This window comes from Petaurus breviceps, unplaced genomic scaffold, assembly GCF_028583685.1.
Source record: "Petaurus breviceps papuanus isolate PSGF00001 unplaced genomic scaffold, PetGlider_PUasm1.0 90692, whole genome shotgun sequence".
Lineage (NCBI taxonomy): Eukaryota > Metazoa > Chordata > Mammalia > Diprotodontia > Petauridae > Petaurus > Petaurus breviceps.
The window spans coordinates 6,497,582-6,525,351 of NW_027187313.1; the positions used below are offsets into that span (position 1 = coordinate 6,497,582).

Here is a 27,770-nt window from a genome sequence, read left to right on the forward strand (position 1 = left end):
TCAGGACCTCAGACCCCGAGCTTTTTATTTCCGTTTCCAGAAATGTTTATGAAACTGCAAAATGTTCAAAAGCTCAGCCCACAAGGGAATAGCAGCACCAAGAGTGAGGCAGATGGATTGCAGCAGGACAGAAGACTCGGGGAATGAACTGGAGACCATCAGCCTTTGGGGTCTCTGGGGCCCCTTCCAAAGGGAGAGCCTTCCATGAAGTCTCCCTGTATCACACTAGTAGCTACAGAAACTCAAGGTCTGACTTCACTTGATTATGATGCCCCTTCCCCATATGGCTTACTAGTCTCCCTACCCCTATTCCTGTTGCCTTCATTCTATGCCTTCTTTTCCCACTTCATAGAATTATAGAAATTCCGAGTTAAACAGGAAATCAACGATTATCTAGTTAATGCATATCTAAGGCAAGAATGCCCAACAAATGGTTAGTCACTTTTCACTTAAAGATCTCCATTGATGAGGAAATCACAGCTTTCGGAGGGATTTTGGACAGTTCTAATTCTTGGAAAGACTTTTCCCACACTGAGTCAAAATCTGCCTCTCCCCAACCCATTAGCCCCAGTCAGGCCTTCCTCAGTCAATAAGAAGGGAGTTTATGAAGTTATATTGAGCTTCTTGTATACAATTCTAGCTACTTGGCTGCGTCTTTCTAGGCATTAAAAGTAGGTGCTAAATTTTTGCGACTGCAGTGATCCATTGTAATGTGTCTATTGATTCCTTGCCAAATCTCCATTGGACAATAAGTCTGGACTCACTAGGGGTGACCTTTCTGTAATGTCTGGTAGCAGTGACCCTCGGCAGCTAGAGGAAGATTAACATGTCCTTTGTCAAACAAGGGGAAGAAGGCCAGTAGGTGTTTTCCAATTATTTGATAAATTTTAAAACTTTATGAAAGTTCTCCTGGACCAGATACAACTAACGGAGCTCTAGTAAAGTCTAACAATAGGCCCCTGCTGCTGGAGGGTTATTAAATGGAATCAATAGGAGCCTATTAAGTGGCTGAGCTCCAAGAATGGATTGATAAGTCTGGCCTCTGTTCTAATTTAAAGCAGAATCTTTAAGCTGGAAGGGACCTCAAAGGTCACAGAATGACAGAATCTGAATTAAAAAGGACCACAGTGTCAGTCTAATCCAAGTGATAAAGGAAGGAATTCCCAAAGAGTGGTCATCTCCTTTCTGCTTAAAGATATCAAGAAAAGAGAGTCAATCAATTCTCCATGCAAGCCATTCTACTGTAAACAACTCAACTTACTTAGGAATGGAGGAACTACACAGGATAGTGGATAGAATGCCAAGCCTGGAGTCAGGAATCTGAATTCAAATCCAGCCTCAGATATTTACTAACTGTGTGACCCTGGGCAAGTCACCTAACCCCTTTTGTCTCATCCGTAAAATGAGCTGGAAAAGGAAATGGCAAACCACTTTAGTTATCTTTGCCAACAAAACCCCAAATGGGGTCACAAAGAGTCAGACATGACTGAAATAATGGAATAACAACAGCAACTCTTAGGAAACTTCCTTGCAACCTCCCCCATTGCTCCTGCTTCTGACTCCTGGGGCCAAATAGTACAACTCTAATCCCTCCGCCTTTAAAATTCTTGAGGATGGCTCTCCTGCCCTGCCAGCTCTTCTACTCTCCAAGCTAAGCCTCCCCAGTCCCAACCAATCCTCACAGGATGTGGACTCAAGACCCTTTGCCATTCTTCTTGCCTACCACTAGATGCTCTCTAGCTTATCTTAAAACGTGGTGCCCACAGCAATAAGAATTAGCATTTATATAAGGTTGTATGACTTGCAAAATGCTTTCCATACTTATCCAATCTGCTTTTCATAGTAACCCAGTAAGGTAGATGCTAAGGTAAAGACTATTACTTATTATACAGAAGAAAAAATGGAAGCTGCAAGAGCTTGGGTAATTTAGAACGAGGTAGTATCTGCACCAGGATTTGAACTCAGGTCTTCCTCACTCCAAGTCTAACACCACCCACTGTACCACCTGGCTACCTAAACACAAAACTCCAAGGCCTAATAAGGGCAGCGTACAGTAGAACTATCATCTCATATGCCTGAAAGTTACGTCCCTCTCACTGTATCCCACGATCATCTTAGTTCTTTTAGAAGCTACATCATATCAATGATTTTACTTGAGTTTTTAATTTACTAAGACACCCAGATCCTTTTTTTAAGACAACAGCTACCCAACTATATCTCTGATTTTATCCCTGTAAAGCTGACTTGTTGTACCTTTGGAGGGCACGAGAATCCTCCCAGTCACCCAGGCTAGTTTGCGACTCACTCACCCCCTATATCCGATGTGTTGCCAAGGTCTACCAATTTTGCTTTCACAACATCTCTCAAATACACCCTCTTCTCTCCCCTAGAACCGTTACCACCCTGCTACAGACCCTCATCTTCTCATGCCTGGACCTTTGCAATAAATTCTTGGTTGGGGTCTCCACCACAAATCTCTCCCTATAGCAGTCATTCAGCTGTCAAAGTGATCTTCCCAAAGCACAGATCTGACCCTATCATCCTCACCTCCTCCTTACACTATAAACCTCAGTGGCTCCCTATCACCTCCAAGATCAAACAGAAAATCCTCTGTTTGGCATTCAAAGCCCTTCATAGGCTGCCTCACAAATCTTCCAGACTTCTTACACCTTTCATACCTCCTCCAATCCCCACATACTCTGCAGTCTAGTGACACTGGCCTCCCTTGTTCCTCACGCAAGATACTCCATTTCCCAATGCTGGGCATAATCTCTGACCATCTTCCATATGTAGAAGGCTCTCTCTCCTCACCTCTGCCCCTGGCTTTCTTGGCTTCCTTTAAGTTACAGTTAAAAGCCCATCTTGTACAGGAAGACTTTCCCTAACCCCTTAATTCTAGTGCCTTCCTTCTGTTGATTATTTCTAAATTCAAATGCCAAACATACGTTTACCTGAAAGACTATTCTACAGAGAACTCACACAAGGCAAGCGCTCACTCGGAGGTCAGAAGAAGCCATACAAGGATACTCTCAAGGTCTCTCTGAAGAACTCTGAAGTCTATTGTGAGACATGGGAGACGCTGGCACAGGACCGCTCAGCATGGTGTGCCTCACCCAAGAAGGCACTGTGCTCTACGAGCAAAGCAGAATTGCAGTAGCTCAAAGGAAACATGAGATGCACAAATTTTGAGGCATCTCCGCTCCAAAAGTTCCCATGGATTATTTATGCCCAACCTGCAGTAGAACCTTCCAAGCTCATTTTGGTCGGATCGGTCACAATCAGACACACTCACTGTACCTTGACTCTCACATAGTGATGTCACTTTGGTATTCTTTGAGAATAAAGAACAACAAATCCACCATTTCTAAATTATCCTATATATAGGTTGCTGAACACATTTGCCTGCATATCGTCTCTCCCGTTAGACTGTGAGATCCTCGAGAGTAGTGACTGTTTTTGCCTTTCTTTGTGTCGCGAGCATTTAGTATAGTGCCTGCCACATAGTAGGAGATTAATAAAGAATTGCTGACTAAATGACTGAGTATAAGACTTTACATTTATTCCCTAATGAATTTCATTTTAGTAGATTCAGCCCAGTGTCAGCCTGTGAAGATATTTTGGGATGCTGACTCTTTAAGTCTAAGAGTGTTAGCTCTTTCATCCAGTTTTTTGTTTTCTGCAAAATTTGAGGAGCATGCCAACTATAAGGTTTTTTTCCCCTACTCATTTATAAAAATGCTTTTTAAAGCTCAGGGTCAAGCATAAACTCCTTTTGTACTCCACTGACAACTTCCTGCCATGCTGGCATTGAACCATTAATAGTTATTTTTGTTAACCTGACAATCCCACCACCTCTGAATCTAATTGTATTGTTGCATAATCTACATCTCTCTGTACCCCCATAGGAAAAACTTCATGCAAAGCTTTGCAAAAATCTTGGTCAATAACATCCACAACATTCCCCTTATCTAATAATTTAACAATCATCTCAAAAAAGGAAATGATGGACTTGTTCAAAATGAAGTTATGTTGGCTCTTTGTAATAATTGCTGCTTTCCTTCCTGGATATTTATCAACCTTTTCTTCAATGATCAAGAATTTTCCTAGGAACCAAAGTCAACCTCACTAGCTTAACAGTTGAAAACTCTGTTTCCTCTTCTGAAAATCTGAACATTTGTCTTTCTTTACTCTTGCCTAATTTCTTCATTTCTTTCATCTTTCCTTAATCTCTCCTGTTTTCCATGGTCTTTTTTTTTAATGGTTCATAATCTGCCAGCTCTGAGGACCCAACATTGGAGTTCAACTGGCCAGAAAACTGGAATTCACCAAGATGCTGGAGGTGCTCTCTTTCTAGTTCCATGCTTAACTGGAGTATCAATATTGTAAATATTAATGCTGAAAATTTTCTTGACATGTAACTGGGGGAAAAAAATAAAATACTATGAAACTTAACTGGACTATCAGCTCCTTGTGAGTCCCCTCTTTCTTGTCATTTACATTGCAAAAGTCATTTTCTTATCCGAGAAAACAGATGATAGCAATTAATCAGCTCTGTCTTCTCTCTCCTGTCAGTTATCATCATCCCACCCACCCCAAGCAAAGGCCCTACTCCTTTTTTGGTACCTCTTTTTCTCCTAATATAGCCACAAAAGCAATTCAAAACCCCTTTTCTTATGTTGAAGTTCCTTTGTATAAATGGCAAGCACAGAAGTAGTTCACACCTTGTTTCAGTTCAAGTTTCTCTTGAGCCTTGTATCAAATCTGTTAAGAAACAGAATATGTGAACCCCACAACTCGTGAACCCTAGAATTTGTGAACTCCTGGGGAGGGGCTGATGACTATATAAGGAAGCCCCAGGGCTAGAGACAGAAAAACTGAGAAGAGGACTCTTGTGGTGGCAGAGTCAAGAAGGAGAAAACTTGTGGTATCCCGGCCCTCTGTTTGTCTGCTCTGTCTGTGTTGATGTTTGTTTGTGATACTTTGTACAGAAACCCTAGGACCTTATTGGAAGCCCTGAAAGAGGATTTTCTGGTTATATGTTTACCGAAGTCCTGGACGAGGGTTTTGGAGGTCCTGGAACTTCACTGATGATTTGTGCTGACCTCTTGGACCTTGTTTGTGGGTCTGTGTTGATTTCTATGTTGATGATTTGTGTTGAGTTTTCAGACCTTGCTGGTGGGTCTGAGTTGATTTCATAGGCAGAGAGTGAATTGATGATGGTGCCGGCAATGTGTATGGATATTATTGTAGCTCTGTTAAGCTTTGTCTTCCCAGAAACAGCAACTGTGAAGGACCTGAGGTGGACTGAACACTGTGAACTTCAATATGGAACGGGAACTAGATGAAGAACTGGACAAGCAGATGGACAAGGAACGGGGAGCTGCCTGTCTTTGAACCCAGGTGACAATTGGAGCTGGGACCATGGAAGAGGAAACATGGAAGCTGAGAGCCAGTCTCAAGTCAAGCTGAAAGAAGACTTTGCTTGGATACTGTGTACTGACTGAGAAGATTATGATTTACTGTGACCTAGGGGTAGAGAACTTTGACTTTTGTACTTTGTGATGGAATTAAGGATTTTGTGACTAACTAAATGAATGTACTTTGTTTAAAACTCTGTGGCCATTTTAGTGATAAGTTGGTGAGTTGTGACATGGTGAATGCTGTATTTTGATTTTCTGTGATAAACTGTAACATTGTAAATGCTGTACCTTGATTTTCTAGGAATGTTTTGCTCTGATTTGTTATTGAATAGAGAGTTCACTATACTATGTAATCAGAATCTTGAAAGCTGTTCACAGCAGCAGTCCTCTGGAAAGCTGCTCATGCTTGGCTTTACACCTTAACAGCCTCAAGTCATTCTGAGCTGTAGCATTCCTGGTGACCATTTTGTAGAATAATTCTATGACTTTATTTCACCCTCTGCTACCTGGTCTTGTTTCCATACACATGCACACACATATACAAATACACACATACACGTGTATGTGTGTATTTGTATATGTGTGTATGCATATATACATTGTGTATACACATATGTGTATGTATACATATATAGTGGGTATACACATATATTTCTATACATATAAATTTATTAATTGTATTATATATATGCATGCATTTCTGAATGTATTTTCTAAGTTGTGTATCCACAAGAGTTTCTTCAGAAAAATCCCATTTTTCCTTCTAATTGGAATTGTTACTCTTTGTTACTTCAGAATTCCATTTTTTAACACAACCCATATTTCATGGGTTGACTTTATAGCATTTAAGTCCATTAAGTCCATAGCCTACCTAAATTTCCCCTGAAACTTTTTAAATTTGCTTTCCCAAAATCTAGGATGCAGTTCCAATCACAACCAGATTTCTTCTCTTCTATCACAAACTCTAGGAAGGAGTGGTTACTTTTTCCAAGCACTTCTATTATTTCCAGCCTGGAAACTATAGTTATCTCTTCCACATAGGGACTTTCCCCATCACAGTTTCAATATATCTTGGGTCAGCATAAGAAATTAAATAGGAATTTTGGGGGAGTTTTGTGGAAGCTGCAGATGACATGTGAAGGCCAATAGATGACAGAAAAAGTTTAGAAACTCAGAAATACATAAAATACATGCATAGGATTGTATCATATCAACCCAAATTTTACAATAAGGTACTGTAAACACCCATAAAATAAAAAATTCAGACTTCTTCTCTGGTATGAAAAGAGGGCCAAAAAATTTTACACAGATTTTCCATATCATGGGGGTGCAATATCCCTCACCCTCACAATGTGGAAAAGATAAATGTAGTTCTTCCTGTGTGTTAATTCAAATCAGATTCATAATAGAATTTCCTTTGGTTGGTAACTCCACCTTTTGAAGGATGAAACTGGGGCTAAGACAACTCAAAAAATGATTAGCTACTCTGTTTCTGGCAGAGGAGAGCAGCGGTCAATGCCAGTGGAGTAATTAAAGTTCTCCTACTTACATTTCTGTTTCATGCCTCTGTATCAGGCTTGTGATCTCAAATTTCTCATCTATTGCTTCCCTCTGTCTAGGTGTTCTATAGTATATGCCAATGACAAAATCAGTTCTGTTTCTTCCTCCACTGACCTTCACCCAAATGTTTTTACTACTCTCTGGTTCCTAGATTTCCTCATGGAGTATACCTTCTTAATATACAATGCTACCCCACCCCACATTTATCCTGTTTCTGTTAACTAAGGAATACCCATCCAGAGAAATGGTCTCATGATGTGTTCCATTCCATCAGGTCTTAGGGATAGTTATGAAGTCAAATTGACCTCTTCTTCCTCTTGCTCATTATTCAAACTTTGGACATTTATTAAGGATATTTGAGGCCAGGAGTTTTATTACTGTTTCCTTTCTTGGATTTTGTTTGTGAACATCTGCATGTCTCAACCGCTATTCCTCATTTTTTGTATCTGTTCTCGATGACAAATAATTTGGTAGGATATTCCCAGTCTTCTCCCTCTTGCATCTTTTTTTTAAATTTGAAATCCTTTTGTTTCAATTCTTAAGGCAAACTGCAAATATACCTGACCATCTTTTGCCAGGGATACTCTCTCTATATAAGAAATCTATCATCTTCACATTTCAAGTCATAGTCTGTGAGCCCAAATCCCCTTCTCAGACATCAATTTCTTAGCCAGCTGTTCACCTTCCAAACTGATTTTTCTCTTCTATATCCCTTCCCTTCAATAGTCAACAACAAAGAAAACACAAACTGGGCCTCTCTGGTCTTCAGTTTTTTTCCCAAGATTTCATAATTGTTGGCGATAATTTTTGGATTCCTTCTAGCAGTCACTTTGCCCATGTGAGATCACCAGAAATAGATAGTGTTAAGCCTTGGCTTCTGGGCATAGTGGAGGAGGAGAAAATGAAGACCACACAGCAAAATCAAGAAAAGTGACAGAGAACATAGTACAATATAAATAAGTACTCAAAGAAGACTAAGAAAGGGTACTATTTCTTTACAAAATAGAAGCCTTAAGAAGGCCTATACAATTTTTAAAAATCTGAACTTGTAAGCCAGGATCTCTCCTGCCACCTCTATCGTCCCCAAATAAGTGCTTTCTTCAAATAATAAGTCATAGCACAGAACAGTGGAATTTCATAATGAGATAGACAGCCCTAGCAGGAAGTTCCTTGCATAAGTTCCTGGGCATCATCCAGGATTAGAAGAAATAACTCAACAATCTTGTGCTGAAGTCATGAGGAAATTGTGAGAATTATCCAGAATTTGTAAGAAAGAATTCACATAGACAATGAAGTACATTTTTCCTTTGTTAGCAAACATGCCCTTGACTATGCGATTATGTGCTATATGTTGTGACAACAAAAGATGTCATCAAAATAAACCCTTCAAGCTCTGATTTAAAATGTGCTCTGTAAAATAAAGGGCTGGCCTTGGATTAGGGATTGGGAGAACCATCCTCCTCTTAATAAAATTATAAACTTCCCAAAGTGTTTATAATGTGGTGGAATCCCCTCAACATCTTAAGTGGCTGCACCTTGGGGCCAGATTCTTTTATTTCACTTAAGTTTGGCTTAAGAAGGAAAGGCCACAAAATACACCTTTGACTTGTATAGAAGGGGGGAAGGGGGGAGTGAATCATCTTCAATGAAGATGATTACCAAATCTGTATCTCCAGACCTTTTTTTTTTTTTTCCACCTGAATTCCTGTTCTACACTTGTAACTGGATCTGTAGGACATTTCTTTGATCCTGCCCTCACCAGAAACCCAACATTCTCAAAGCTAACTCATTACTGAGCCCTCCTAAATAGGTTCTCATCCAAACTTCTTAACTCAGCCAATAGCACTGCCACATTCCTGGTAATCCAGGCTAGAAATTTTTAAATCCCTTTTGATTCTGCCATCTCTTTCAATCATTATATGCAGTCTTTCAACAAGTCCTCCCAATTCCTCTTTCAAAGTATTGTTCACTGCCACCATCTTCTCTACATTCATTACCCTGATGCCATAGTTTGTACATTGCTTATCACCTACATGTGAATTACAGCATCACAGAATCTGAAAGATGGAAGAAGGCCAGGGGTGGGGAACCTGCAGCCTCAAGGCTATGTGTGGTCCTCTAGGTCCTCAAATGTGGCCCTTTGACTGCATCCAAACTTCACAGAACAAATTCCCTTAATAAAATGTTTTTTCTATAAAACTCGGACTCAGTCAAAAGGCCACACCCAAGGATCTAGAAGGCTACGTACATGTGGCCTGGAGGCCTCAGGTTCCCCATTCTGATCTAGACAAATCCAGACCTGAAGAATAATCCCTCTTACAACTCACCCATCAAGGAATCACCCAGCCTTTGCTTGAAGATCTCCAGTGAGGAGGAAATCACTATCTCATCCATTCAACTACCAAAGTGATCTTCCTCAAGGACAGGTCTGAACCTTGTTCACCATCCTACTCAATGGCTTCCTATTGCCATCAATGCCAAAGATAAAGTCCTCCTTTTGGAATTGAAAGCTCATCACAACTTGGCCCTTTTCCAGTCTTCTTATGCCTTACACTACTCTTACCTCTTTCATATATTTTTCAATCCAGTGATACCGGTTTCCTTGCTATTCCTCAAAAAGACCATTCCATCTCTCAATTCCAAATATTTTCACTGGCTATCTCCCAGGTCTATATCTCTTTCTCCCCTTGTCTCTACCTTCTGGCTTCCCCTATTTATTCAAGTCTCAGCTAAAACATTGTTTTCTGCAAGAAGGCTTTCCCAGTTCTCCTCACTGTTGATCCCTTTCTTCTATTGCTTATCTCCAATTTATGCTGTATTTATCTTGTTTCTATACAATTTTTTGCAAAAATATTTCCTTCATTAGACTCTGAGATTCCTGAGAGTAAAGACTATTTTTGCCTTTCTCTTTATCTCCAGTACTTACCACAGTACCCAGAACATAACAGACACTATTAAGTTTGTTTATGTAATGTTTCTTTATATAATAAATGTGAGTTGACTGGCTCCTCCTGAGGCAGCCCATTTCATTTCCTGATAATTCTAATAGGAAGTTTTGTTTTTTCTTACAATAAATCTAAACTTGTCTCTTTCCATTTCCAAATATTACTCCTACTTCTGTTTTCTGGTGCAAACCAAAATTTTGATCCTTCTTCCACTTGAGAGCCCTTCAAATACTGTCTTCCCTTTTTCAGGTTACACAGCCTGGGTTCCTCTAACCAGTTCACATATAACATAGAACTCCACCCTCATTGTTACCCTCCTCTGGTGGAGAGGTAAATTGGTTCAGAAGAATTGCCTTTGAGACCTTGGGCAAGTCATTTAAACTCAGTTTTCTCATCTGTAAAATGAGGGGGTTGGACTGAGTGAGGTTCCTTCCAGCTCAAGAGCTGGGATCCTATGATTATTCTCTAGCTTATAAATGTCTTTCTTGAAATAGGAAGTGGGGCAATTTGTCTGGAATATAGAGCATGGGTTAAAGGAAGCATATGAAATAAAGTTGGAAAGATAGGCTGGAGATAGATTGTTAAGTGCCTTAAAAACCAAACAAAGAAGTTTGTATTTTATCTTAGAGGCAATAGGAAGTCATTGAATCTTCGGGAGCAATGGAGGGACGTGGTCAGATCTCCACTTTAGGAATTTCACAGATGGGTTAGAGACAAGAGATACTTGAAAAAAGAAGACTAATTAGGGAGCTATTGTAATAATCCAGGTGACAGGCGAGAAGGGCTGGAAAAGGGTACTGGTTATGTGGGTAGATGGAGGGGTATAGATTCAAGAGAGTTTGTATATCATAGTGATTGGATATGGAGGGTAATGGAGAGTGAAGAGTCAAGGGTGACTACAAGATTGTGAACCTAGGAAGGATGGTAATGCCCTCAACAGAAATGAAATAAAGAAATTAGGAGATCAGGTGGGATGATGATGAAAGCTAATGACATCTATTTTGGACAAGATCTGTTTGAGATTACAACAAAACATCAATTGAAGATATCCATCAGATCATCAGTTGTGAGGAAGGAGAACTCAGGAGATAGATTAGGACTGTAGAGATAGGTCTAGGAGTTATCTACACTGAGATGATCTTTTGAATTGATGAAAGCAGATGAGATCACCGAGAGTGTAGAAAGGAAAGAAAAGGGGGCCTAGGATGATATGGTGATCCATGTTGGTTATTGTCATAGCTTCCTGGATGTCCCCCCAACTCTTCACACCTTTATTATTGCTATACTTTTATACCTCTTCTCTGACTCTTGTCTTCTCCAAAATTTATCCTACACAAACTTTCCAGAATTCCTCTGCTTAGATATCTAGAATTGCCCACAACAACCCATTTAAATCTGTCTTCTTGGCTCCTGTGACTTTTCTTTAACTGAAAACCCCTTACCTGTCCTCATTTATTTCCCATGACTACTCCAGAGAGGAGTTAATTGATTTTTTTTTAATTTCACCATAGTGGCTTGAAAACTGTCCTTGGAATCAGGAGGCCCTGCCTCTGACATACACTGGTTGTTTAACCCTGGGTAAGTGACAGATGGAGTGCTCTCTGTACAAATACTGGGAGTTTCCTTATCCAGAACAGTCCAGATCAGTGAAACCATGGGCCCAGACCAAACTCCCCTTCCCTTCAAAAAAGACCTCCCCTAGCATGAAACCTCTTCTCTACTAAGACCAGTCTCTTCACAAATTTGCATGTCATCCTTGCGCAGGGACCATGCTAATCTTCTCTGTATCATACCAATCTAAGACCAGTCTCTATTCTGTTTTTTCAGTGTGTATCTTCATGTTTATGCCTATCATTCCCCAACCTGTCATGTATTCCCAGCTCCCCTCCACATAAGCAAATCATACTTATCCTTTAAGGTCAAGTCCCATCTTCTCCACTAGAAGTTTAGGTATCTGAAGCGTTGAAAGGTTAAAAGAAAAAGCAGCTGCCCCCATGCCACAGAGGCTTCAAGAAATAGGGGAAGGAAGGCACACATGTCTGTCATTTTCCTGGTCTATTAGAGAGGAAACTAGGCATATGTATATAAGGATATCAGGTCAGTAGTCGTTTTTGTAAGTGGATAGCCGCCTATGAATCATCATCATCATCACAACTGTGGCAGAGGTTTTCTTTGCCCAGGTATGAATGGGCAGATCTAGGGAGGTATTATTTACCTGGGGCTTAGGAAATTGTGGCAGGGATGGTATTCTGACTCATTGAACTGGTAGAGGAAGCACATTTCAGAGTTAGTTTCTGGGCCTTCAGGGCATGAGACATGAACCACCTACATTATTCACAGAGGTTTTTGCCAAGGGTGGATGTGCTAAGTGGAATGATCTGGCATTTCCCAGGAGTTTCACTGACAAAAGTAAAAAAAATGTATTTCCATATTCGATGTGACTATAGGATGAGGTGTACACAACAGACTTTTACTATAAACCCATCCTCAACCAAGCAAACAAATGGAACCACAGAGATGCCTACTGCCGACCACCCACAGAGCTATGCTGGAAAAACATTCAAATCCAGAGACACTGTTTACACTGAGAACAAAACCGGGAGTGGAAGCACCCCCAAGTCCTCTGAACATTAAGACTTCCCAGTTTATACTTGCTATTGCTATCCCAGGGGGAAAAAAAAACTTTAAGAGCAAAATTTGGAACTGGATGTTAGCTGAACACAGAGACTGAAAACAGACATTTCTCTTCCCAATGACATAATCAGAGTACCTACCAAGACCTCAATCCATCCCTTACCAACCTAGCTCCCAAAGCTCTTGGGTTTAATTATCATCTCTCTAAAACTTACTAAAGACAGGGGGTAATACATTTGTGATGAGGGCGGAAAGAAAAAGAGGAAAAGAAGCGTGTTGATTATTTAACCAGAAGTCAAAGGATTTCCTAGACCTCACCGTCACCCCTTCCATACTTAGGACTTTCAGCCATGAAAGCAACAATCTCCTGGCATCATGGATACTGCCATGAAGATATTTTGAAAGTTACATTAAAAACTGTTTCTGAAAAGGGTAAATTATTGCTGCTTTTATTTCAAGTAAAAGAAGCTTTCATAATTAGAGTGATTTGTGCAGGAATGGATAGTTTAAGAAAAGAAAGTCTAAACAGAAATCTAATAGTAAGGGAATAAATATAATCACTAGTCTGGAGGCAGACACTCACAATCTGTTTACAAGTAGGAAGCCAAAATTGAAAAGCAATGAATTTAAATTGGAGCTAGCGGTTGGGAGTTGGGGGGGGGGGGGGGGGGGGGGGGGGGGGGGACAGAGGAAATGCCTTCTCAGAATACCTATAATCAACCTGGAGGTCTCATGGCATTAGGATAGCAAAGTAACTCTGAACAAGTTTGAGTCACGAAATCACAGAATTTGAGCTGGAAGGAACCTAGGAGGCTTGTCTAGTCCAAGTCATATCTGAAAGGAATTTCTACTACAGGTACCCCTTCCACGTCATAGGGGTTAGGGGCAAAGCATCCCCACAATCCAGAAAATCCACATAAAAATTTTGGCCCTCCCTTCATATCCAAGAAGTCTGAATTTTTTTTTTTCTTTATGGGGTATTTACAGTACCTTATTGTAAAATGTTGGTTAAGTATTTGGTCATAGGCTATGTGTAAGTAAATGTTAAGTAAAAATGCTATAGATATATTTTATCCATTTCTGAGTTTCTAAACTTTTTCTGTGTTATCTGCTGGCCTTTGCTGTCAACTGTAGCTTCCACAAACTTCCTCAAAAAAGTCCCCTTTAATTTCTTATGTCAACCCACCATATATGGAAACCGCAATGGGGAAAGTCATGATATGGAAGGGGTAACTGCATAGCATGCCCAACAAGTGGTCATGTGGTCTCCACTGGAAAACCTCCAATGAGGGAGAACCCATCACCTCCCAAGGTGGCTCATTCTGCTTTTAGACAGCCCTAATGGTTAGGGAGTTTTTCCTTGGCATTAAGATCAAATGGGCCTCTCTTCAATTTCCACTCATGGCTTAATTTTTCTCTGGGGCCAAATAGAATAAATCTAATCCCTCTTTCTATAGGATAGTCCTTAAGGTACTTGAAAATAACCCTCATATTCCCCTGTGAGTCTTCTCCAGACAAAACTCTCCCAATTTCTTTAACTGATTCTCAAATGAAATGAACTCAAGACCCTTCACCATTCTCCAGCCTTCTGCATCCAGCTTATCAATTTCCTCTTTAAATGGTGATGTTCAGAACAGAACATGATACTCTAGATAGAGTCTGGCCATAGCAGAGCACTGCATTTCAGGAAATTATGCTTCTCAATGCGACCCAAGGTCCACAAGCTCTTTTGATGACCATATCCATTGATGATTTGTATTGAGCTCACAATCCACTAAAACCCCAAGATCTTTATCAAATAAAATTTCCTGCCTCCCCCATTCTGCATTTGTGTGCAGGTACAAACGCATCTATAATTATTTTTTTCAAATACAAGTCTGAGACTTTACAGTTTTTTATTGAATTGGATCTTATTTGATTTGACTCAATGCTCTGCCCTGTCAAGGTCTTTGTGAATCCTGACACACCAGTGTCATCCCAGCGTGTCTGCTGTTCCTCCCAGCTTTGTAGCATCTGCAAATTTGATGAGCATGTCATCTGAGCCCTTGCCCAAGACATTGACAAAAATGTTAAACAGTCAGGAGCCAAGTACATAACCCTGGGGCGCTCTACAGAATGACTACTGCCAAGCTGACACTGAAGTGTTAACAATAACTCTTTGTCTCCAAACATTCAACCAATCCATATCACAATCCAAACATTGAATCCATATCACTGAATACATTTAATTTACATTTAATGCCACATCAACTTCTTTGCTTCTTTTTACCAAAAATAGTTTAAGATTCTTTATCAAATCCTTTGCTAAAACCTAGTTAAACTACATCTTTTATTCCATAAATTTTAAAAAGGATGTGACTTACCCAAGGTCACATTGATCAAAGGTGACAGTCGGGGGGCGGCCAGGTGGCACAGTGAATAAGAGCTCCAGCCCCAGAGTTGGGAGACCTGAGATCGGTTCCAGCCTCAGATACTTAACAGCCACACAAAACCACTGGCCATGTAACCTTGAGCAAGTTACTTAATCCCAATTGCTTTTAAAAAAAAAAGTGACAGTCAGGATTTGACTCCAAATCCAGTGTTCTTTCGACTATACTATAATGTATCTTATTAGCTGTGTGATTTTATAAAACAAATTACATGTAAATATAGTCCAAACAAAAAATAAACTATTATCTATAGCATCCTCTTGACATATCCGTTAGAAGCCTTCTTTGACAAACTAATGCTGGATCTTTGGGAGGAGGGGGGTTGTTTGTTTCACTTTGTTTTCTTTTTGAGATTGGTTCTCCCTGTCTTTCCCAAGATGGAAAAACAAGGGCCACTCATTGGTCCAATCCATTACTGATAGGCATGGAAGCCTTTGACCTGCTCTGTTCCTGATGTGAAGTTCACTCCTCTGTAGGTAGCCTGGTGGCCCCTTATCCCTAGAGGGGTCACCATATTAGTACCTGGATTAGCCCAGATACCCAAACAGTATCAGTCCTACTACAGATCAGAACTCTGGAGTTCAAGGGATCTGACACTTCCCTGGCAACATGTTCACGTACCATCTCTTCAATAATCCGTTCCCAAACTGCCCCCCAGGACTCACTGTCAAGTTCACTAGTTTCTAGTTTACAAACTACTCTTTTCCTTTTTTTTTTTTTAATTTAGGACATCTGTCTCTCTCTCTTTTCCTGCAGCACCTGAAGTTGACTCTAGGTCAGCCTATGGTCAGTTCAGCCCAGGGTTTTGTTGCCAAGAGAGCCAATGGAAAGACCTGGTTGTTTTTCCCCAGGGTCAGCCTTAAAGAGTAAGCAATACCCACCTTCTCCTCATGATCACTTACAGGTCTGTCATTTATAAAACTGTTCATTTCTATTTCCTACCAGTTCTACCACTTGAGGGAATCGTTAAGTTTATCACCCGCTAGGCAAAGTAGGATTTTGTTCCTACTTCCCCTAAACTTATTTACTTAAGTTTCAAAAGCCAGCCCTTCCCTCCTATTTTAGCATTTCGTGAACAGAACCACGTTTATCTTATACACAGACACACGTTAGCCCTGCCTTTATCATATCCTCATATCCACCTTCCTGCTCTCCAGTTCTCCATCTTACCCAGTCTTCAGTAAAACTTATACATGACTTCTCCTCATCTACAGCTCCAACCTATGCTCACCATTTTTCCCATCTTCACATGCTTTATCTATGCCTCCACCTCATCACTCTCCATCAATCAGTCGGTCAATAAGCATTTATATAGGGCAGCTAGTTAAGGAAGACCTAAGTTCAAATTCAGATTCAGACACTTCATAGCTATGTGACCCTGGGCAAGTCATTTGACCTCACCGAATCATCTGAAAGATTCCCAGGATTGTTTTGAGAATCAGATTGGATAATAATTGTAAAGTGCTGAGCACAGTGAAGTGGCACATAGTAAGCACTATATAAATTTTAGCTAGTAATAGTAATAAATGCCTACTATGTGCTGCGCATTGTGCTAAATACTAGGGATACAAAAGGAAACAAAAGACAATCCCTGCCCTTACGGAGTTCACAATCTAATAGGGGAAATATCACGTAAACAGCTGTGTACAAACAAGCTCTATATGGGATAAATGAGAAATATTTAACAGAGAGAAGCCTCTCAACAAACACATAGTAAGAACCTACTATGTGCCAAGTACTGTGTTAAACACTGGGTATACAAAGACAGAAATGAAACCATCCTTTCCCTCAAGGAGTTTACATTCTATTAGGAGAGCTAGCATGCATAAATTAGGAGAGATAAATACGTAAATAAGCATATATAAAATACACTTCTCAACTTTAGAAATTTCTATCAAGACCCTTTCTAACCATCACTTTTCCATCAGCTTTCAGGACCTTCTGTTAATTATCTAATTATTAATAACTAATTAATCATTAACATTCTATTTATTCGGTTTTATCATTTGAATTTCCTCTTTGGGGATTCTTCTCTAAATGAAATATTCATTATATCCTTCCTGAAATAAAGCAGCAGAAACTAAAAATAGCATTCCAGGTATAGATTTGACATCCAGATAGAATAACATTCTCTGTTTTGTTTTTGATACTAACAGGATACCTCAAATGCACTCATTTGGTACATAGCATAACTCTAGGTATTGGTGGTGTATTAAATACAATCCCTAGGATAATAATGTCATGGACTTCTATGGTGGGAAGGGGTATTAGATTCATAGACTTAAAAATTTTCAAACTGAAGGAAATCATAGAAATCATCTATCTTCACCTGATTTACAGATGCAAAATCTTGGACCAAAAGAGTTGAAGGGACTGAATTAAGGTCACACAGCCAATCAGGACTAGAATCCAGGTCTCAGCTTATCTCCATCACCCCAGATCCATGATTGCTTTCTCTATTTTGGTCAATTTCTGGCCAGTTTATGCCAATTTCTGAAATTTTATCGATGACAATAGTGGAACCACCTTAATTTTATGAACTGGTTTATTTTGTAGTTGTTGAGCTTTTTTTATTTAATTGCTACCACAAATAAAGTCCTGTCATATCAAACATTATTATAACACCAAAATGTTTAGTCTGTTGAAAGCTTTTCACATGTTTTGGCAAATAGCCCACTTCATTGTTGATACAGTACTCTACAATAAATAACTCAAATAACAAATGTCTCAAATTCAACAATTACTCAAAAGCACACAATTATATGAGGTGAAGAGAGCAGAATTTTTATCGTTTTTGTTGCCATTTAACAGGAAGGGGAAGAGAGAAAAGGGAAGAGAATAAACAATTATATAGCACCTAAAACATACCAGGCACTGTACTCAGAGCTTTGCAAATATTATCATACTGATCCTCACAATAACCCTGCAAGAAAAGTGCTATTATCTCCATTTTTGCACTTGAGGAAACTGAGGTAGACAGAGGTTAAGTGACTTGCTTAGGGTCACACAGCTAGTAAGTGTCCGAGACCAGATTTGAACTCAAGTCCAAAGCCTAGCATTCTGTACATTTACCAGCTGCTTTCAAGAGTTGCCTCCAAGGGATTTCTGGAAATTTCATCTCCTCTCTTCTTCTTCACCTCAAACATCCCACCTTCCATCAACAGAAAAAAAAAAAGATTCTCAAACGACCTAAAAAAACAAAAGCACAGCACATAAAGGAATACTAGCTACCACAGGGGAGAGAGCGATGACCTCACAGGTGGGAAGATCCGAGTCCAAATTCTGCCTTACACGCTTACTGGCTCTGTGACCCTAGGCAAGTCACTAAACTCTATTTGCCTCAGTTTCCTCATTGGCAACATGGAGATCACAATAACCAAACCTACTCCCAAGGTTGTTGTAAGGATCAAATGAGATAATAATTATGAAGTACCTAGCCCAGTGCCCGACACAATGAGCACTGTATAAACATTAGCTGCTGCTGTTATTGTTGTTGTTGTTGAAGATAGCAATAGTACTTACCCAGGGGACTATTGTGAGAATCATATGGGATAATTATTGTCAAGCTACAGTACCTGGCACACAGTAAGCTTTATTATACATGTTAGCTATTATTGTTGTTTTTATAGAAGATAATAATAGTATCTACCTTTCAGTGTTGTTATAAGGATCAAATGAGATAATATATAAAGGTATTCTGAAAACCTTAAAAAGCACGATGTAAATGCAAGCTATTGTGTGATAATGTGTGTAAATTATTTTGCAATAAATGTTAGCTATTAATAAATAAGGACTTAGGGGCAGCCAAGTGGCTCAGCGAGTAAGAGCACCGGCTCCAGTGTCAGGATGACCTGGATCAGATCCAGGCTCAGATACTCAGCACCACACCCAGAAATAACTGGCCGTGTAACCTTGAGCAAGTTATTTAACCCTGATTGCTTTAAAAATAAATAAATAAGGACTTAAAAGTGGAGCGTGGTAGGGTATCTATGACACTTCCCATTTTTTTCCTATTGGATTCAGAAAACCTTTCATGAGTTCACTCTAGAGAGGATGGCCTTTGGTTGGGTTTTATATCCAGCTGCAATACACTGATAACAGGATTTTCAGCAACATACACAAGTTACCCTCTACACACCCATACCCACACCCACACTCAGAGGAACTATTCTAGCTCCAAATGTCAGAAACATATGCAAGTAACTCAAGAAATAGTTCTTGGAATTGAGACCTTTCAGAAATAGAAGGGACTTTAGAGATCATCTCATCCAATTTCCTCTTTTTATAGGTAGGAAACTAAGAGATAACTTTGTCCAAGGTTCCCCACGTGGTGGCAAAGGAGTATTAGAACACACATTTCCTGACACCTGGTTCAATGCTCATTCCATTGCTCTGTTAGGCATCGTGCAAAGAGTAGTTGGAAATTCAGTTAAGAGAGTTAAGACAATTATACAAAGAAAGGAAGAAAATGGCAAATGCTTGAGACCTACAACGTATAATTCCAGAATATGAAACAGTTTCTAACTACAGGGCTCAAGGAAGACTTCATGGAAGAAATAGAATTTGATCTGGGTCTAAAAGTACAAGTAATATTTAAACAACTAGAGATGATGATGGAGGGAGCTGATTGAAACACAAAGACTTATCCAGTCACACAAAGAATCAATGCCATTGTTAGGCAAACTTAAAATATCTAGAAGGGCAGAATTTCAATGTTGAAAGAGATCATGGTCCCCATCTAGACCATTCCATACCTGATAAAGAATTCCCCTCTACAGCATGCTTGCAGAGGGGTCAACCAAGCTCTGCTCAAAAATCTCCAGTGAGATTGGAGGAACAAAGATCTACACCTTGGAGATTAGCTAGTACAACTCCCCCATTAAGACCCAGAGAGATTAAGTGATTTTCCTTGTCTGGAAGCAACTCAGTCCCCTTTGTGGGCCTTTATCCAATCCATGCCCACTAAACATGGGTTTCCCTCCAAAGTCCTATCCTGGACCCTCTTCTTTCTAATAAGTTTCCATGGATTCCATTATCATCTCTATGAAAATGACTCTTATATCTGCTCATCCAGCCCTAGCCTCTCTCATGACCTTCAGTTTGCATCTCCAACTGTCTGTTGAACATTTCAGACTTAGCTGTCTTAAACCCATAGATATTTTAAACTCATTAACTTTCTCCCCAAGTCTTCCTAACTTCACTAGTATCAAGGAAACCATCATCCTCCCAGTTCTGCATTTTCCCAACTTAGGTGTCACCCTCAACTCCTCACTCTCTCTCACTCCCCATATTGAATCTATTGTCAAGCCCCGCCAATTCTGCCTCCTTAACATCTCTCAGATAAGTCCTCCCTTCTCCCCTGACACTGCCATCATCTCCCATTTAGACTATGGCTTGTATTTGTCCTTAGGTTGTTGTTGTTTTGTAAGCAGTTGGGGTTCAGTAACTTGCTCAAGGTTACACGGCCAGTTATTTTGTGTGGGTGCCAAGTATCTGAGGCTGGAACTGATCCCGGGTCTCCCAACGCCAGGGCCGGCGCACTTACTGACTGCGCCATCTGGCCGCCCCTGTCCTTAGTTTTTGAAGAGGACCATGGCTTCAGGGAAATGATGACATGACTTTCAGTTGACTTGGATTTGAGGGAAAGAAGGCTATGGCAAGGTCACCAGCCTCACTTTCTCTTCCCGAACCATCTGGGTCCAGTAACCAGATATTCATCAAGGGGACTGGAGATGACACAGGATGCAATGGGAGACCTTGGTCCTTTTTAAGTCAAGGTCTTTCCAGCTCACTTAGTGTGAGGTAACTCCCATTCAGTGAATTAGGACTCTTTTAAGAAGTGAGTCAAGGGATAGCCCCTTTAATTAAAAAAAAGAAACCAAAAAATTAATCAGGGAGGGGAAGACCCTCAGGGTTGATGTTCCAAAGAGAAACAGTTACCATTGACATTCACTCCAAGCCAGGGGGGCCCAAAATACAGCAAGAAGTGGAGTTTGGTCAGGGACCTATTGCAGCAGAATTTCTGAGCTTCAGAGTTATGTGGGTTCAAGGGGGAAAGAAGGAAGGAACGAAGGAACAAAGTGAAGAGGTTACCTATAAAGAGGGTTGGGGTTGCTCTGGAGACCCCAAAATACCAATATACCAGGTCCTGCTGAATGAATTCGACTCAAGTCTTCTCTCTGCCAAAGAAAAGTAAAATTTATTAAAAGTTCTCTTCAGAGTAAGTCTGTGCTAGGTCATTCTATGGTGCTCTCACATACATGGAGACAAGATGGGGTCTTATATATAGAAGGTTGCGAAAGGAATCTAGGGGTGGTCTAGAGGAGGAGTTTGGGGAGGGTCTTCAGGAGGAGTTAATGGGGTCAATGGATGATTAAGGATAGGGAGTTGCTGGAGGCTTACCTGGAGACTACAGACAATGGTGGGCTAGGCTAGTTCAAGGGTGGATTGGTATTTTGATAGGCTCAAGGATGGGAAGTCTAGCAACAGAGGAATGCCAAAACTGAGGTTTGGGCCCACAATGTAAGGCTTATTGTCTCCTGCAAATGCCTCATCAAATGAGACTATTATCAAATCAGATGAGACTTAATCAGAGTCCAAGGGAGGTTCCCAGAGCCTGCACCTCTAGGACTCAAGGAGAGCTCCAGGGGGCTCCGAGAGCCCATACCTCATCAGAAGGAAGGAAACCTCGAGTTAAGTGGGCATCTTCTGGCATCAAATTTTACCTTCATTTGGAGAGGGGAATATGGCAATAGCATGCTGTTTGACCTTCCTGTCACAAGTCCCTCCTCACTCCATCCTCCACTCTATCAAAGTGGTCTTCCTTACCTCACATGTCTGAGCAAGTCAACATTAACCCTCTCTATTTAATAAACCCTAGCAGCTCTCTGTTGTTTCTGGGATTAAATATGAAACACTGATTTTAAAGCCTTTCATAACCTGACTTATTCCTGCCTTCCAGTCCTCTTACACCTAACTCTCATCCACTCTGTGATCTGTGAAAATGAAGGATAAACTCAACCTGTGAGTAGACCAAGTTGCCTGAATGGGGACCCAGGTAGCTGGGTAACACAGCTCGTTCTCTCCCTCTCCCTCTCCTTCTCTTCTCCAAAGGAAGGTAAGTTTTGATGGCCAGAAACTGCCCACTTAACTTGGGACTTACTGGCTAGGTTTCTTTCTTCCTTCCTTTCTTTCTTTCTTTCTTTCTTTCTTTCTTTCTTTCTTTCTTTCTTTCTTTCTTTCTTTCTCTTCTTTCTTTATTTCTTTCTTCCTTTCTTTCTTTCATTCATTCTTTCTTTCTCTTTCTCTCTTGCTTCCTTCCTTTCTTCCATTCTTTTTTTCTCACTCCCTTCCTTTTTCTTTCTTTCCTTCCTTCTTTCTCTATCTCTTTCTTCCTTCCTTCCTTTTTCTTTCTTTCCTTCTTTCTTTCTTCCTTTCCTTCTTTCTTCTTTCACAAAATCTTAAACCTAATTCATTCTACTGTTTCTCTTTCAAACATCAACCCTAAGGGTCTTCCCCTCCCAGCTTGAATTTTTTTCTTTTCTACCCATTAAAGGGGTCATCCCTGGACTCACTCCTTACAGAGTCCTATTCATTGAATGGGTGTTATCTCACTCTAAGTGAGTACCTGAAAAGGTCTTAGCCTAAAAGGGCAGGGTGAGGCTAGTGACCTTGCACACCCCTCCCTCACTCAAATCAAAGTCAACTGCAGCATCATTTCCTTTTCAAAAAAGGACAAAACACAATCTCTCTTTTGTTCCTCCCTTAAGCCACTCTGTCTCCAAATTCTGTGAATTTTTTTCTTGCTGCTCCCATGCCTGGAATTCTCTCCTTCCTTGTTTCTGCCTCTTGGTTTCCCTAGATTCCTTCAAGTGCCAGTTAAAATCCCACTTTCTTCAAGAGGACTTTCCTGGTCCTCCTTAATGTTAGTGCCTTTCCCTTAAAAGTACCTCTCATTGGCCTGAGATAAATAAATGAGAGAGACAGACAGACAGACAGACAGAGAGACAGAGACAGAGAGAGACAGAGACAGAGAGAGACAGAGACAGAGATACAGAGAGAGACAGAGAGAGAGAGAAAGAGAGAGATCTTATTTCTATATCGTTTTCATAATGTCTTCCTTCTACCCCCATCCCATTAGATTGTGAGCTCCTTGAGGGCAGGGACAGTTTTTGCCTTTGTATTCTTAGGGCTTAGCACAATGTCTGCCACATAGTAGGCTCCTAACAAATATTTGCTGATTTTACTTGACTTATCCAAAGTCACATCTTGGTGGTGCAGGGAGGTGTTGCCATAGTGCATAAAGCAGTGGGCTGGAGTAAAGAAGACTCATCTTCATGAACTTAAATCCTGCCTCAGACACCAGTTGGGTGACCCTGGGCAAGTTATTTAATACTGTTTGCCTCAGTTTCCTCATCTGTAAAATGGGCTGGAGAAGGAAATGGTAAACCACTCCAGCATTTTTGTCAAGAAAACACCAAATGACATCACAAAGAGTTGGATACAACTAAACAACAAAACCCAGATTCACACAGATAGTAAATTATTGAGCCAGAATTTGAATTTAGGGAAACTGCTACTTTCCATTCTGCTTTTAGACAGCTCACATTGTCAGGAAGTCAAGGCTAAATTTGCCTCTTTACAACTGCAGCCCTTAAAATTCAAGACAACTCTTGTGCCTTCTCCCCACCCCCATTTCCATAACCACTAAGAATTCCCTTCTCTAGGCTAAATGTATTAGGTTCCTTCAACAGAGCCTCACATGGAATGAAAAATCTAAGCCCTTCACCTCCTGGTAATTAGCATTTCCCTTGAAAAATGAATAATCTTTGTAGAATATATTTCTTGTTGAGAGAAGAAAAAAGTAACTAGGTAGTTCATCCAGTTTTTTTCATAAAAATACATCAAAGAATCCCAAAATATCAAAGTTGGCAGAGCCTCTGAAGCCTTCTAGTAAAATCACACCTATTTATGTTGAGTCCCTCGGTAATAAAATCCACTTCCAAATTTATTCTCAGGGATCTTCTGTCTTGCTCCTTTCATGCTCTACATTTAGAAATTTCATCTATAGAAATGCAAATTACAACTATGAGGTATTATCTCATACCTATCAGATTGGCTAATATGACAAAAAAGGAAAATAATAAATGTTGGAAAAGATGTGGAAAAATTAGGACACTAACTCATGGTTGGTAGAGTTGTGAACTGATCCAATCATTCTGGAGAGCAATTTGGAATTATGCCCAAAGGACTATCAAACTGTGCGTACCTTTTAATCTAGTAATACCACTACTAGGTCTATATCCCAAAGAGATCATTAAAAAAGGGAAAGAACTTACATGTACAAAAATATTTATAGCAGCTATTTTTGTGGTGACAAATAATTAGACACTGAGGGGATGCCAATCAATTGTGAAATGACTGAACAAGTTGTGGTATATGAATGTGATAGAATAGTATTGTGTTATAAGAAATGACAAGGAGGTAGATGTCAAAAAAACCTAGAAAAACTTACATGAACTGAAGCAAAGTGAAATGATCAGAACCAGGAAAACATTGTACACAGTATCAACAACATTGCATAATGATCAGCTATGAATGACTTAGGTCTTCTTAGTAGTACAATGATCCAAAACAATTCTAAAAGACTCATGGAAAATGCTATCCACATTCAGAGAATGAACTGATGGGGTCTGAATGCAAGTTGAAGTATACTATTTTCACTTCCTTTATTTTTTGGGGTTATTTTTCTTTTGGCCTGTTTTTTCTTTCACATGATTAATATGGAAATAAGTTTTACACGATTGCACATATATAATCTATATCAAAATGCTTGCCATCTTAGGGAGGGGCAGGTGAGGGAAGGAGGGAAAAAATTTGGAACTCAAAAAAAATTTTTAATGAATTAAATTGTCCTTATATATAATTGGGAAAAATAAAATACTATTTTCAAACAAATTCAAATAAAAAACTATTTTGAAAAAAAGAATTTTCCTCTGTAATATACAATATTAAGAGCTGACATTTGTCTAGCGCTTTAAAGTTTACAGAGCACTTTACTAACATAATTTCATATGATTTCCCCAATAACTGGTCATCTAGCCTCTGATTGAAGACCTCAGGTGAGGAGAAACCCATGACCTCCCAAAGCAAACCATTATACTTTTGTATCATTTCAACTGTTAGCAAATTTTTCCATTAAGTCAAGGCCTACCTCTCAGAGACTCTAGCTCCTTATTCACCCCTGTTCACAGCAAAAGATCCACTTGTGGAATTTTTTCCCATTTTTATTTCCTTCCCAAGACTTCAGCATCATACAGATATGGAGATTTCATCTTAGCAACAAAGATGTCATTGGTGGCTCTGCCACAAAAGTTGTTATCAAATATTTTTTCTCTCTCTAAAGTTAAGCAGTGTTGGAGCGGTTAGGTGGCACAGTGAATAGAGCACCAGCCCTGGAGTCAGGAGGACCTGGTCTCGGATCAGACCTCAGACACTTAACACACACACACACACACACACACACACACACACACACACACACACAAAAACCTAGCTGTGTGACCTTGGGCAAGTCACTTAACCCCAATTGCCCTCCAAAAAAAAAAAGTAAAGTTAAGCAGTGAAGCTACCACCTGGTACCATCTCTTAGCTTGGCACTATGCATCTTGTCTCTAGGTGTTGGCATCTTTTTGTATAGTATCAGTTCAACATGGGCATGCAAGTTCACAATGGAACATAATAATAATCATTATTTTAAAAGCTATTTCCCACAGTATCCCTGTGACAGAAGTGCATTATTTCTATTTTACAAATGAGAAAACTGAATCTCAAATGACTTGCTCCTGATCACACAATTAGCAATGGGCAAATAGCAGGACTCAAATCTGGGCCCTCTGACATTAAATCCTATACTAATCCTACTAAATCAGGGTGCCTCCAGAGATTTCTGGAGTTCCTATAGTCTAGTTTAGGCCCTGGCTTCCAGGCAGAAACAAAGCTAAACCTTCCCTGACAAGTAAGACTCTGTCATGCTATTAATCACATTGAGGGAAATATTTTCTATTTCACTAGTAAACATTAGAGAGACCCCAAAGTAAGCATAAGTAAGCCCCTCCCTCCAAAAAAACACCCTCCACCATGACTAGGCCATGGCTCAAGTGGAATTTTTTTTGGAGGGGGAAAGGCAAGGCAATTGGGGTTAAATGACTTACCCAAGGTCACACAGCTAGTAAATGTGATCAAGTGTCTGAGGCCGAATTTGAACTCAGGTCCTCCTGACTCCATGGCTAGTGCTCTATTCATTGCTCCATCCAGTTACCCCTCAAGTGGTATTTCTCCCATGGAACAGTTGTTTATTTCTTGATTAGACCACAAAAACAACTGCTTTTACCAGATGGGAACAGTTGTCATCAGATTGTAATTCTTTAGACCACTATTCAAAGTCCAGCACTTAGTGATACAAAAGCTGGTACAAAGCAGGCACTTACTAAATGCTGATTGACTTGATTTATAAGTAGTTATGGCAGGCACCCTTCCTAAAGCCACTGTTCTTAAAAAGTTAGGTTTTGCAGTGGATAGAGACTTGGGCCTGGAAGTGGAAAGACTTAAATTAAAATCTCGCCCAAAATACTTACAAGCTTCGTGACCTTGGGCAAGTCACTTAATCTCCCTGTTATCCTCAGTTTCCACAACTGTAAAAAAAAAAAAATAAGGATAATAATTGCACCTGCCTCACAGGGTTGTGAGGATCAAATGAGATAATATTTGTAAACACTTAGCTCAGTGTCCAGCACCACAGTATCAAAAATGTTAGCTGTGTTTATTATTGACTACAGTAAAAAAAAGAAATTACTTGACTGTAAGCAAGAGGGGATGGACCATGAACAGAGCAGCCATTCCAGGTGTTGAGCGTTGTTACAGAGTTCAGCTTTGGCCATGCCAAGAGGTGGAGTAAGAGCCCCTGATCTTAGATGCCTGCTTCTAGACACCCAAGTCCAAATGTCCTGCTACAAATTCTCTTTTGTTTGCTTCCCCAAAAGTCTGTGTTCTCCTTCCAAGTCAAATTCTCCTTCCATCCTCAGCCTGTCCTTCTCCTGGACATTTCTGCTCTCTTACCTATCCTCCTTGGGCAGCTGAGCAGTGTAGTGGAGAGAGAGCTGGGCCTGGGGTCAAGAAGATCTGAGTTCAAATTCAGCTTCAGACATTGACTAGCTTTGTGACCAGGGTAGAACACTTAACCCTGTTTGCCTCAGTTTCCTCATTCCTTAAAATGAGCTGGAGATGGAAATTGCAAACTACTCTGGTATCTTTGCCAAGATAACCCCAGATGGGGTCATGAAGAGTCTATCCTCTTCTGGACTCCAGCTTTTACTTCTAGCCCAGACTGAATAATTCAGCTCAGGAACTCCCAGAAGACAATGTTTCTTCTAAGGAAACTAGGTGATTGCTGCACCTGGAGCCAAGAAGGCCTGGGTTTACATCCCTGCCTCAGACATTGACTAGTTTTTTGGCCCTTAACCTGTCTTAGCCTCAATTCCTCTATCTGTAAAATTGAGAGGGTAGTAATAGGACGTACCTCACAGGGACATATAATCACTATCTATATATGCATGCACACACGTACAATATGTATGTATACAGAGATAAGTTCATTGATTCTCACATCTATACCCATGAAATCAATGAGAATGGTATAGATAGGTATAGATGTGAGAATCAATGAGCTTATCTCTATATACATACATATTGTACATGCATATATGTGTGTATAGAAATAGATT

General features: G+C 40.1%; 1 long non-coding RNA gene and 1 pseudogene across 1 annotated transcript in view; both read right to left on the reverse strand.

Moving 5' to 3' along the window:
• LOC138144198 (uncharacterized) overlaps nucleotides 1-27,770 on the reverse strand; it is a 50,127-nt gene that overhangs the window by 21,749 nt on the left and 608 nt on the right. The window contains exons 2-3 of the long non-coding RNA XR_011163885.1: nucleotides 26,625-26,681; nucleotides 21,082-21,167 (exon numbers count right to left, since the gene is read on the reverse strand). This is a non-coding gene — a long non-coding RNA (uncharacterized lncRNA). The remainder of the gene's footprint in view (nucleotides 1-21,081; nucleotides 21,168-26,624; nucleotides 26,682-27,770) is intronic.
• On the reverse strand, nucleotides 11,645-11,745 carry LOC138144253 (U6 spliceosomal RNA; annotated as a pseudogene).